The following is a 12,475-nucleotide window of genomic DNA, read 5'->3' as shown; positions in this document are numbered from 1 at the left end:
GTCCGCTCATTCAAATAGTTATACCCATAGAGAAAAGGGTTATACCCTGATATTCTAAAATCCACAATACGTCAGACGGTAGTGAACAAATTCAATGTAAGAGAATAGAGAATTTATATAATGTTTCATCTGAATCCGAGTCTGAATTTAAACGACTTATATTTCAACTGAATATTTCCACAATCAGAAAGATTGTGAATGAAGAGGATGACAAAAAATTTCCTTCTATTGGGAGACCCAAAAAAGTGGTGGCATTTGAGAATTTTATGTTTGAGTGAAATAATGCGAAAAGTTTACTACAGTATTTTCGATGAATGTCATCGTAGAATAAGTTCCCGAAAATTCATTTTTCATTTGACTTGTCCTATACATTGTAAATGTCTTAAGGTACCAATAAATAACTAATTATTATTATTATTATATCAATGCATTAAGTGTTTATTCACGTGAAATTTTTGTTCAAAGGTGAAGTTCATCTTGATTGAAACTTCCTTTAATTCCTTTCACTTATATTGATGCAAGATGATTTTTGTTGAAGAATTCAACATTCTTGTAATTATCTGTTAATTCCTTCGGGAGATACCCATTCCCAACCACTTCAACATATGCATTTTATCTTCGGGTTAATATTTTTGAAATATACAACTGATGCAACCGTATTCAAACTTTAGCCAAAGAAGATAACGAACATTGACTCTCCTCAAGCTAGGGCATATTATTATATTATACTGATCTCTTGTATTTTCCATGCAAACAACTGGATTTGGTATGCGTTCAATGAGTTTGTATAAACTTCAATTATGTTCGTCACATCTTTTCCGAAGATTGTGATAAAATACGTAATAACAGAAACTTTCACGTAGAACGGGCAAACCCAAAAATGTTTTGACAAGCGTCATAACCCCACATTTTCGTACTATACAGAGTGAAATGTGTCAAATTTCTATTTCCATGACCAACCGACTGCTAAAATAAATGTGAATGGAGTATAGACATCTAAACCATGTCATAAGGAAATCATAAAAAAGCACCAAGAAACTATTCTGACATACAGGTCTGCTATATCTGTGTAAGGTTTTTTTTAAGTGTGGTTCTGAATATTCTATAAATAATACCTATATGTAAGTAACTGGAATGTGTATGCTATGATGGTATCTTGAATATTGGTTTATATTAATTTCTGATATATGTATATTTCATAAATTTAACTAAGTTTATTAATTCAAAACAACCTATTGCACAGAAATAATACCTTCGACGTATATATAGCAGATCACCATATACTTTTGTGCCCTAGTCAAAGGTTCATTTATTGGCCATAATTTCAATTTTTGTAGATTTTTTATGAATTGCAAATAAAAATATAGCACATACAACAGCGTTTTCCATTGATATCAATTGATTCCAAACAATGTTTAGATGAAAACTAACATCCTGATCACAAAACAAAACCATACGTTTGTTTTGTCGCTCAGGATGTTTGCTTTCTGATCGAAACAAAGTCGATATTGAAATTTAATACAAGGAATAGAATTCGAATTTCAAGCCCACCAATTTAAAAAGGAAAAACTGTTATTAAAAAGTTTTTCTCTATCGACAGTGCGTTTTGAGCATCATCTCATTGTCATCGTGTTTTGAAGTCGGTTTTTAGTACTAGAGAAATGAAGGCTTTTCTTATCTTTCAACTCTATAATCTTTGATTGCACTCGAAAATTGACGAGTGCGTACACCATGTTTTTGGACATCTCAGGCCAGTTTTATACAAGCATTATCGGAAAACAAGGCAAGTGCTCCTGATATGGGACTGTTTCGAAGCACAAATCGCGTATCTACTCGCCTAAAATAGTACCCGTCACGCTTTTGGTCTTCATACACTGAAAGGGAGTATCAAGTCAATCGAACCACAGATTGCCCTGCTTCTGGTCAAAATAATATTTGTGTCCCTTTATAGGTAAAGATAAACCTTCTCTACTTCCTGAGTGTTTTCTTGAATCATATATCTATTATACCAATATTGATAACACGCGTTCTAGACTACGACAAAAAATGACGCCAAATCGTTGGGAGGAATCCACTTGTACGCATGCGCGAATTAGAAGTTCGAAAATGACAATCAAAATATTGGTTAGGTTGTTTTCATATTTGACGTTGAATGATTGAATGAATTCGAATGATGATTTATTTCAAATTGTTGTACAAATTTTGAGAAGAATTTTATGTGAGGCGAAAGTTAATGAATATTAAATTCATCGAGTATGTATCCGTTTTTTTCAACTTTCAGATGAATCAACGAAAAGAGATCAAACCAAATAAGTGCATAAAAACTATTCAACCAATATTATTATGATTGAAATAATAATTAAGTGCCGAAAAGGAATAATATTGTCCATACTCAGTAAACAAGTGCGTTTTATATTACTGTTTCATACCAGTATCAATTATTACGTGTACGTGTAAACATCATACTTATCTCACCTCCTGAATTTCCCCTCTTGTAAATCTACTCAATACTCAATAAAAAATATTTTCGGGTCAACATTTAATGTAATATGTAGTTATATTATATATAAAAGTACATAGTGCTCATTTAAAGAGCCATGCTCCAATAGAATCCATACAATAATCAATTTGGCAATAAGAATATTTAGAAGATGAGAAACTGGTAGATATTAGTAACTACAGTTGAGCTTTAGAGATATAGATGTCGATTTAGATGTTTCACTATTTCAGTGCCGAAAAAAACAATCATAAATTGAACTAGAATTATTACATCAACTCCCAACTGAATTTCAAGACAATAACCGACTTATCTAGATACAATGCAGATAATATACAACAGTGAACAACCTAGAAAAATGTATTCACATTCCTACAATTTTGTTGAACATAATTTTTGTTAACCTCGGCACTCCGCATTTCTGTGGAAAACACATAATATTTCACTATTGTTATGAATCCGAGCGTCTAGTGCTGCAAAATGATGAAGTTTCATGAATTTTGACTTCTAATTATTAGAAATCAACGATGAAATACAAATTACTACGTAATGCAAACCTGAGTTTGAACCTAATTCAATCCATTATCAATATATTGTAAGGTTAAGGTCGAAAATATTCGAATGGTTGTGAAGTAAAATCATTTCATTCCTGTCAGTTCATAAATCGATGTATCAGAAAGAGACAGAGCTAATCAGGTATTTTTATTCTTAATATTTCTGCACATGCGCAGAAGTCGATTCCGGCCACGGGCTGGCTTCAATTTTCGATGTCCCATTATCGATATAGAATATAATAGATATATGTCTTGAATGAGAGCACAAGGGCGTAGACAGTTTTCTCGAATCTTGGATTTTTTTCCAAAACTATATCCTGTTACCCAATGTACGATGAACTTCACAGATAATGCTACCTTAAAAGTAACTTAATAATTGAGCTCTGAGAAACAATCTTATATTTCCTGAGAAATGTGTTCGGTATATCGAAGTAAACAGCCATGCTCGCCCACATCCTGGGTCTGTAATGGGTTTGATGAATGGCAAAAAGATCAAAAATACTGGGAAAACAAAACTTCTGCGTTTCAAATTATTACATTACTCCTCATGCTACATCTTCGATGCGCTCCTTCTTGAATAATAATTGATATTACTTCTTCCTGAAGTGGTTTCAGTGCGGAGGAAAGTGATATTGTTCCAGTTGCTTCTGAATTGAAGATTTCTTTTTCATATCTGACTTCTGCGAATTCTTCATTACTTGTTTTCGCAAGACATTTCACAGAACGGAAATGCTCATTGAGAGCGAGTCATAACAATTTTAGAATTCCCTCATGTTGCGATAAGACCTAAATAAGCAAATAGTAAGCAGTCAAATTCACATATGTGCTATCCGTCAAATGAGAATTATGTTACCCATAGAAAAAAAATTCCATACTCAAAGATGCTACCTATCAAAGATTATAGAGTACTCTTTAGTATTATTATAACGCACGTTATAATACGCGCGTTATAATACGTAGCCAAAGATTATATTAATCTTTGGCTACGTATTATAACGTGCGTTCAACAAAATTCGTCGTCAAGTAGGCTATGGAATTTTGAACGTGTCTAAACGTAATTCTTAGCTTGTGCTAATATATTTCCGTTGAACGGTCAATTTAGCATTTTGGATTGTTGTTGAATTGAAATTATCAGCAAATTATAAAGATGATTTTTACGGACATAGGTATAAAAAGCTTGTACTGCTGAATCCTACATCAAAATTGGGGAGAAAATAGTAGGAGAATGGAAATATTTTGTTCGGCGACTTCATAGAAGTATCTCAATATTGCTGTAGATTATTATCAATTTTCCATAGTACTGTTTTGCGATATGTTGACGGAACAGGTATTATGTTCAAACAAAAAAGAAAGTGATCAACCAAAGGAGAAAACTCCAGAGTCAAGCAATAATGAAAATATGATGACAGAAGCTCCACAAACCTCTGTTCGGGTTTTATCTCAAGTGGCTGGAGTATATCTGTTGGAATATGCCACACGATTTTGAAAAAAAGACATCCATTTGTTTCCATAAAGATTGAGACATGTTATCAGAAAATGGAAAAGGTTGTGATTACCTACCCTTGTAGCATCCAAAAAAAATTGAAGTTCGGTATGCATCAGTCAAAGGCAAAATGTGGGACCTACTTTCTTTTATGGAACTTAACCCTCCAATACCCAACTCCGCCTTGAGACTGGTTGCATATAAGTGGATACAAAATTATTCCCTTTGAGCAGTTTAGTTCAACTGCCCATGTCCGCCTTCAGTATAGGTTCATTTTGTGAGAACAGGTGTTAATGTAAATCAGTTAACTATTTGCGAAAGAAAGATGTAGATTATACATAAGCTAACTTGAAACTATAGGGAAATAATTTTAAAAAGGAAAAAAACTTGGGCATTGAGGGTTAAACAGCAGTTATGACGGAGAAAGCCTCACGCTTTTTTATAGCTGAATTGAATTTTGATAAATTGTACAATAGCCATTTTCATGTGATTCAGTTCTCTAGTTTAGTCATGGATTCATGAATTCAATATTTATAGAGAATTAATAAACAAATTGAGATTCTTACTGTGATTTATTCATATGACTGAAGTAGCTAGAACCTTTTTACAAAAAAAAACCTAATACCACTATCAATTCATGTCTCTTACATATGAAAATAGTGGACGGTTAAAATTTTACAGAGAATTTTTTTTACCGCCTCAGATTGCTTGGATTCTTGTCATATTACTCGATGAAAGAAATGCTTTTTCCAAGTTGGGAGAAATTCACAAGAAACCTTTTCTAAAAAGTGCCTTTCCAATTTCGGTACAAAATTACAATATATAGGTTAATGTCATCATTGTTTAGATTTTGGGAAGATGAAGTAATTCAATGAAAGACATACGTTTAGCCACCGAACATCAGCCTTCAAAATTTCATAGCCTACTTTACGACGAATTTTTTTATAACGCACGTTATAAGGGTACTCTAACGATTTGTCAAAATCAGCTGACCGTTCGTTGCCCTAGGGCACACAAGCTTTCCTCTCCATTGATATTCATGCTGTTTCGAGTTTGAGTGGCGTTTTATTGTGTTTTGTGCATTATGTTCCTGACGTTAGATTTCCTAATCACGGACAACGGACAGTTTGTTTGATAGAGTTTTTTTACTTGAAATTCCGAATAACGGGTATTCTGAAAAACTTTAAATCGTCCCTTTCACCCCTTCTTCTACATTGGACTGCACAACAAAAAACAGGCATTTTCTCATTATCTGCGAAAGTATAAAAATCAAAAACTTCAACACACATCAATAAAGTGCTTTGTGTGCCCCACGGCAACGAACGGTCGGGTGATTTTAACAAATCGTACCCTATTTTCTTCAATTAAGATTTCTTCAATGTCAAATACATTACATTACAGTATTATAGAGTAGAAAGATAGGAAAAGAAGCGACGAAAGTGATGGGAGCGCCATCTGTGTTTCAAAAGTGTTTTTGAAGCCCTACGAATGGTTAAAATGTTAATTCGATGGACATTTTCAGAAACATATGAAATTTTGTGAGATGTCAGATGGCCATTTTGATCAAAGAGGTTTTGAATGTTTTGAATATCGTACCGCCTTTTCTTAATCAAGCTCGTTCATGTTCAAGTTCTAGTTGCTGATTATTGAAATTTTTGTCTAATTTCTTGGTGAAAACCTCGAAATATCGTTCGAAAATTATTGTATGGTGAAGAACTGTGGATCAAATGAAAAGAAAAATGGGAATGTAAGTATTAAAACTGGTAACATGTGATTCGGTCATTCATTGATTTTTATTTTCAGTGCTACGAAGTGGATACAATTTTCAGAGCATAAAGGCCTTCAAACACTACTGACTACATTATGTGCAGAGTCGCAAAGAATATTTTACTGCAAGTCGATTCAGAACTGTTCATCCACATAAATTGTTGTATGCAGGAAGCATCCCTTGTATGAATGTCCTATTTAGGGAAAATTATGACTTTTATACGCACATTCAAAGATTCTCAATTGCTACTTCTTGAATTCAGTAATGCAAAGGTTTTATTGATTTCGTTTTGGGCATTGAGTGACTGTCAAATTGTTGTTTGGAAAGTCAAAGTTTTATGAAACCTGCTTTGAGTGTTTTGTTTATTCATTAATCAATTTGTATATTGTGTCATAAAAAGACCATATCATAAAGAAATTATAAAGAAACTGAAATGTGTATGCTATGATGGTATGTTGAATTTTGGTTCATATTGATTTCTGATATGAATTGTACAAATTCCACTATGTTTGTAATATGAAAAAATCGTATTGCGCAGAAATAACACCTTTGACGTATAGCAGATCACAAGAGTTGTCCTAGTCAAAGCTTTATTTGTTGTCCATAATCGCAAATTTTTGTAAATGTTTATAAATTGCAAATAAAAATATAGCACATCCAATACAGTATTTCAGAGATATCAATTTATTCCACACAATGTTCAGATGAAAACTAACATCCTAGTCACAAAACAAAACCATCCTTTTGTTTTGTAGCTTAGGATGTTTGTTTTCTGGTCTCAACAAAGTCTATATTGAAATCAAATACAAGGAATAGAATTCGACTTTCGCGCCCGTCAATTATAAAATAGAAAACTGTTATTAAACAGTTTTTCTGTATTGACAATACGTTTTCCGCGCCATCTCATTGTCAAATGTGTTTTCACTTGCCAAAATGTAGTCAGTTTTTAGTACTAGTGATATGAGGGATAGATCTTTCTACTCTATAATCTTTGTTCAATGGAACTTTGCATCTATGTATTTTCTATTCACAGATTCTGTACTTTATACAGGTTGATTCAATACGAAAGGGAAATCCAGAAACTGGATAAACCTATACGCATTAATAACATGAGGATAGACTACCGAGGGTTTTTGCAAGTAAGAAATCGGAAATCGTTACTCATCTCATGAACGAATAAATAAATAAATCTTATCGTAGACTTCAGTAAAATATGTCGTATGATGAATATTTTTGAATACATATTTCAACGTAACACTTTTTTCTAAATACGTGTCTGCACAAATATCTGTGCATCTTTATAAAATAATTTTTCTTTCTCTTCAAAATTTAAATTGAATATATAAAATCTTTCAGTATATAAAAGAACGTATTTTTGTAATGAAAAAGTATCAAAATTTCAATTACATTAAACAATAATATTCGATATAATGTGAGCATTGCAAACAATATGATAGGATAGTTCGATTGCTGAAATAAACCATATATTTATAAGAATTTTCAAGCATGTTGCCGCCACTCTTTTAGGATCATTAACCATATGAGTTTTGTCTGTTGCGTAAAACAAAAACCGTTTCAATAATATGTGCAAAAAACCCTCTTCCCAATTCAACGAAGTGTAATGATGTAATGATGAAAGTTTTTATTTTGAAATATGAACGCCTCGATAAGAGAATTGCCCATCTGAGCTATTAGCGAGTTTTCGAAATTATAATTTATCATATCCATTTCCATCCTTTTTGAATTGACTGTATCACTACCCTGAAACTTCAGTTTCAGTGGGAAACTCATGTTTGGGATGATTTTTTTGCTCGTAAAACTGTTATAACTTTGTATTGATGAATGCGAAAATATAAATATATTGTCTAACGGGGATCGTGAGTTTATTTGATAAAAATTGTCAACCATTAATGATAACCTTCACGAGGATTATATTGAAAAATTCTTAGCCTACTATAGAACCAAACAAAAGTTCAAGGTCAAAATATTTTATTACTCAACATATTCTCCTCTTAATTGGAATACATTTATTGAAGCAAACCTGCAACGTCTCTAGACATTTAAAAAAAATTTTTCTTCTTGCTCTACAAACCAGACCTCCACAGCTCTTATAACCTCCTCGTTGGAAGAAAATTTACGACCTTTTAAATTTTTTTTCAGCTGAGGAAAGAGATGATAGTCGGATGGAGCAAAATCTGGTGAATAAGGGTGTGTTCTAGTAATTCAAATCCTAAATCACAAATTTTTTGAAAGACAACTTGAAATTTGTGTGCAGGGTCGTAGTCCTGCAAAAATAAAACATCTTTGGATAGCTTTCCGCGTCTTTTCTCTTTAATTTTTTCCCGTAGAGTGGTCAGTAATGTCGAATAGTAATCTCCGGTTATTGTTCTACCCTTATTCAAAAAATCAATCATGATTACTCCATGGCAATCCCCAAAACACTGAAGCAAGAACTTTTCCAGCAGATTTTTGGACACGAAAGTTCTTAGGTCTTGAAGAACCAGAGGGTTGCCATTCCATCGATTGTTGCTTTGTTTCTGGATCATAGAAATGTGCACAAGTCTCATCCACAGTAACAATTCGGTTTAAGAAGTCTACATCGTTTTCAAATCGAGCACAGATCGAACGCCTTGCTCACTTTAGTTCAACATTCAAACATTTGGGGATTCATTTTGCAGCAATTTTTCTTATGTCTGAATTGACGTGAACTATATGATGAACGCGTTCTTATGAAATATTCAGTGCTTGAGATATCCGTTTTAGCCCAATTCGACGGTCTGATAAAATCATGTCATGAAGTGCATCGATATTTTGGGAGACTGACACAGAAACTGGCCTTCCCGATCGGTCTTCATCTTCAATGGAAAATTTACCTTTTTTGAAGCTTGCAGTCCAATTTTTCACGGTCGCATAGGAAGGACATTGATCAACAAGGGGATTAAGCATAACTTCGTAAATCTGCTTACCTCTTAACCCTTTTAAATACAGGTACTTGATAATGGCTCGATACTCCAATTTTTCGATTTCCACAATTTCGGTGGACATATTTTCTTTTAATTTATTGCGTTCCTCTGGTTTACTTTTTTGACCTCAAACTTCACACTGACACTTCTAATAAGCTATTGTTCGTTGCTATGGTAACGCAATATTTTTTTATGCATGGAACTGGTCTAGGCTAACTAGATATCAATACATCCTCGTATATCTTTTCAATACATAGTTGCCGTATGAACTCAAATTTGCCTCTCATTATATTATAATGCTTGGACTACAAGACATCAACTATTTGCATATTGTAGAAGCCTTCACAATGACTATTTCACTCATTCTATTTTTAGTGAGAAAGATTCCATAAGGGCGCTCGCTTCACGGCGATAAAACAATGTGGCAAAACTTAGTTACGGCCGGTTTCACAAAGCTTGATCAAGGTATCAGCGCACGAAAAAACGTTTCAGGGATTTCGTTTTGGAAATCGAGACTATCGAGAGACTGTTAAATCGTTGATCAGGCAAAAAAAAATTTGTAAAACCCGCGGTTAGTTCTTCACTGATAAAATTCTGACATTTCTCAAATTCAAGACAACTTTGGAAGCGGATAATTGTCAAATATTATTTCGACTTATTTTCTCGTGAATAAGATTCCTGATTTCAATCGAATGTGATCACATTCAAAAATTGACGAGTGCGTACGCCGTTTCTCAATGGGGAGTAAACTAAAAACATATTCCAATGGAAACTGTTCGTGAAGTTATGAAGCAATCAATGAAATTTATTATGTCATAAAAGATTGTGTTATATCTGAGTACCTTGTTCTCCAGGCGTTGATAAGAATATACGTTCAATATTTTCATTGGCCGATTCTCTTCTTACAACCATCGTTGTCTATTCAGCGCACGAAAGAGAATGTGGAGAAATATCCTTAATAATCCCATAAAATTCCAACTTTCTGCCCATTTTCAAGAGAAATTATTGCCTCTCAGTTGTTATTCACAGAAGGAAGCCCTTCATGCCTCCTAATATTTGATGAGGAGGATATTCGTACTCTACATAATATTCAGTATTTGTCAAGGATTCATGAATTTGGGTTATGTTTACGAATGTATTTTGTTCACGGGCATATTCAAACGGTCGTTGCAATCAAGTCTGTCATTGTCCCACTACTGCTTCATTGTGACTTCAGCTCTGTTTGCATCAGGATTGTGTTCGACTTCTAGTAGATGGATTTAATATTTTTAGAAAAAGCTTTCACTGAATGAAGGGACTCGCCTGAGTGATATAATAGCAGATACTTTGTCCAGGAAAAGTTCCCATTATTGACAGCTCACATCCTTGAGAAGCTGTTGAGTTCAGTAATAGAAATATCTACGGGTATCGAGTGAATACTTGGATATAAGATTCGAGGACCTGGGTTAATACTCTGTCTGTTATTAGTTATTGGAAAATGAAGTCAAAGAAGGCTGCTCGTGAGATGGGTGCCAATCAAAGGTTGAACTGTGTAGATAATTTGTAGATCGAAGAATGATGAAGTATCGAAAGTTCTTATCCAAAATATTGAGTGGGTGTATTTTTCATCCTGTCGACATAGCATTTCGGGAATACAAAATATGATATTCAATGCCAAATTCCATTTTGCTGAATTATTCCATAGTTTTTTTGTCTTTTTGTAGATTCATTCCCGGCAACGGGATGCAGCAATGATGATGATGATGATGATGATGATGATGATGATTCAAGGAGAACAATATTTCCTCTTACTCAAAAAGGAAGAGACTATAACTAGAAGATGAGGCTTAGGGGAACTCCCCTTAGATTCCGATCTGGATCGCGCCTTGGATGTTACAGATTCGTTCTCCAGCCATGAACATTCACTTAGCGGACAATTTGAGCGTCAAATGTTACGGGTTTGCAGGTGGGGGAACAAGATACGGCGGTGGGAACAGTTCTCCACTCTTTTTTTTGCTCCTAACGGGCACCCACCAAGTATCTTACTTCCAACAGGGGAGAACACGTACAGGGCAGAGGAAAAGGCACAGAGGTTCATTTACCACTCTTTTTTCTGCTCCAACGAGCTTGCGCACCAGCCAAGTATCCTATTTCCAGCAGGGGTAGAACCCGGTCAGAACTGGATGTCCCTCCTTTCCTGCTCTCAGTGAGTCACGGGTCTACGACCAGCAAGCCAGGAAGCCAGGTCGGAATGACTGAGGTTTCAAGTTAACAATGAGTGTTGTCTTATCGCTACACGGCCTCTCGTTGACGTCGGTCTCAACGGTTGCTCTGGCGTGCACGTTGTTACCCCTCGAGTAAGCGACAAGTTGAATAATCTTGGAGCTACACCTTGCGCAGAACGAATACGCCTCGAGAAAACAGTAGAAATAGCAGTTCTATGGAAGTTGAGCAAAAATACCGACTAAAAGACTACCTTTAAGCCCACTTTTATTGAATGCAAAGCAAGAAATAAAACTGAATGAGCCCTTGAACACCAAACAGCGTGAAAACCAAATAGTGAATGATTACTCAATACCGAATGAGAGACCGGCGGGTAACATCTTTTTTTATGCCCACCTGCGGTGCGCGGAAACGGTATGTCGCTTATGTGCAAAAAATAGGAAAATCGCGTCGATAAAATGTCTTTTCTGTGCCTTATGTATGGGTACGGAGGAAAAAAAACTAGGTCATACCCAAATCCAGGATGTTTTTCACAGTGCTACATCGTTTTTGAGAAGTAAAAAAGAGACAAAAACGGTCCGGAATATTAACGGTTTCCAGAGATGTCTGAATCCTGAATTGGAATTGAAATATGTTGATTAGAACCGATAACGGAAGAAAATACACTGAATTACCTCAAAATAAGGGTGGATTTTTGCTAAAAATCTTCACTACAAACCACATCCTCAAATATTTTTCATTAATTACTCATATGTGTATCATTTCCATCATTGGAATTGAAAATTGGCGCTAGATGACCTCATCTTTAAGCCACACTCAAAAAAGTACCAAAGTTCATATTTTCCGATTCGACCCTGATGAAAAGATCCTTTAGATAGAGTTGCATTTAGCCAAAGTAGGTACCCAATTTTCCGAATATCACAGATACTTTAATTTTGAACATCAAATTACTCGAAAATGGCGTATTATACGAGAAAATATGAACTTTTATTTTACAAAACGTTCGAA

General features: G+C 34.5%; 1 protein-coding gene across 1 annotated transcript in view; it reads right to left on the bottom strand.

The window, feature by feature from the left end:
* The window catches only part of LOC123323010 (glutamate receptor ionotropic, kainate 2), a 540,373-nt gene extending 530,197 nt beyond the window's left edge, over window positions 1-10,176 (bottom strand). The window contains exon 1 of the mRNA XM_044911184.1: window positions 10,108-10,176. The gene's annotated coding sequence lies outside the window, so the exon portion shown is untranslated. The remainder of the gene's footprint in view (window positions 1-10,107) is intronic.
* Window positions 10,177-12,475: the final 2,299 nt, after the last annotated feature.

This window comes from Coccinella septempunctata, chromosome 1 (assembly GCF_907165205.1).
Source record: "Coccinella septempunctata chromosome 1, icCocSept1.1, whole genome shotgun sequence".
NCBI classification, from domain to species: domain Eukaryota; kingdom Metazoa; phylum Arthropoda; class Insecta; order Coleoptera; family Coccinellidae; genus Coccinella; species Coccinella septempunctata.
The sequence above is the reverse complement of the archived record's forward strand: the minus strand, read 5'-3'. Positions and strand labels throughout refer to the sequence as shown.